Source organism: Zingiber officinale, chromosome 4A, assembly GCF_018446385.1.
Source record: "Zingiber officinale cultivar Zhangliang chromosome 4A, Zo_v1.1, whole genome shotgun sequence".
Classification (NCBI taxonomy): domain Eukaryota; kingdom Viridiplantae; phylum Streptophyta; class Magnoliopsida; order Zingiberales; family Zingiberaceae; genus Zingiber; species Zingiber officinale.
Genome location: NC_055992.1, coordinates 45,388,492 through 45,390,236, shown reverse-complemented (window position 1 = coordinate 45,390,236; position 1,745 = coordinate 45,388,492). Strand labels below are relative to the sequence as shown.

General features: G+C 36.1%; 1 non-coding gene across 1 annotated transcript; it reads left to right on the top strand.

Moving 5' to 3' along the window:
• Positions 1-221: 221 nt before the first annotated feature.
• On the top strand, positions 222-327 carry LOC121974023. The gene has a single exon (XR_006109909.1). It is a non-coding gene; the product is annotated as a small nucleolar RNA R71 (small nucleolar RNA).
• Positions 328-1,745: the final 1,418 nt, after the last annotated feature.

Genomic DNA, 1,745 nt, shown 5'->3' with positions numbered 1-1,745 from the left:
TATCAAATTTTCCTGATGCCTTTGTTGTTGGGTTCACAAAAGAATAGCCACCACTTCTTTCATTAGCCCATTGATGATGGTTTTGTGCTACACTTTCAATTATCTCCTCGGCTTCATCCAAGCTCTTATTCATAAGTGCCCTTCCAGCAGCTGAATCAAGGGACATTTTTGTATGATAATTAATGTTGTTATAAAATGTATGTAGCACTAACCACCTTTCCAAACCATGGTGTGGGCATTGTCTGAGCATACTATTGTATCTATCCCAAGCTTCAAATAAAGATTCAGATTCTGCTTGCTTGAAGATTGCAATAAGATTCCTCGTATGAGCTGTTTTACTTGGAGGATAAAATTTGTCAAGAAATTGATGCTCGCATTGCTCTCATGTGGTGATGCTATTTGGAGCCAAAGAATTCAGCCATTGCTTGGCTCTATCTCTCAAAGAAAACCCAAATAATAGTAGGCACACTGCCTCTGAAGGAACACCATTCATCTTCATTGTCCCGCATATCTCATAGAAGACCTCTAAATGTTGGTTCGGGTTTTATGCGGTCCTCCACCAAACTGATTTTGCTGCACCATAGATATAATTGCAGGTTTGATCTCGAAATTGTTTGTTTCAACAGAAGGCCTTGAAATACTAGATTGAAAACCCCTAGCGTAAGGTGCTGCATAATCCTTTAGTGGTCTATTCGCCATGATAGAATGTTCTTGTTCTTCTTGTTATCTTTGTATAATTTTTCTTCTATGAAATGTTCTGTCTATCTCAGGATCTAAAGGAAGAAGTTCTCCTACAAAGTTAGACCTTCGCATATACAAGAACAAGATAGCAAGATATGTTCAAAAGAAAAGAAAGAAGAACGAAACTGAATTAAAAACAAGAAAAACAGAGAAAAGTTAGGTTAGAATGTTAAGAAATAAAAAGTGAAGAATTAGAATTACAAAAGAAACAAGATATAACAAAGAATACAAGAAAAAGTTATGAAAACAGAATTCTAACAATTAGGTTCAACTATGCAAATGAAAAGAAAAGTTATGTCTAGTCTAACTCAATTGATAATCCCTAATGTTATAGCGCAGTCCCCGGCAACGGCGCCAAAAACTTGTTGACCTCCGCAAGTGTATGGAAATATCGCAAGTAATATAAAAGATTATCGTATCTATAGGGACTGGAATAAGAACTAAGAATGTCTTAAAGCGAGTTAGCTAGACAACAATTCAATGAGTTAACAAGTACAAAGTAAATCTACCAAAGGTAAAGATGTAAATGAAAAGTTAGGAAACAAGAATAAGGGCAATGATAAAGGATGTTCTAGGAGTTTTGGTTTCTTTGTAAGGTTACTCAATGTAAATGATCTACCCAAATCTCATTCCTCAATTGTCTATCATTTGTAGAAGGTTGTCGGTTCTCTCTTGCAATAGATAACCGACTTAGGACTGAAATATACACCTAGATTGATCAATTAGGAATGAATTTATGTTGTCCTTACACGGGCTTGCCTGTCACGTGCGTCCCTCGGATAATCAACATAAGAATTCATCTCTCATCAAACTCATCTAGATATAAAGATTAATGCATAAATCTATCCTACCCCCTTGAATAACCTAGTTTCCTCTTCAAGATAATCCCTCAAACGTCCTTACACGGGCATGTTCCTATCACGAAGATCCCTCGAAAAATTGAATGAGGAATTACCTCTACAAGATCCACAAGATATTCAAACTCTCAATCAAGCATGGTAATT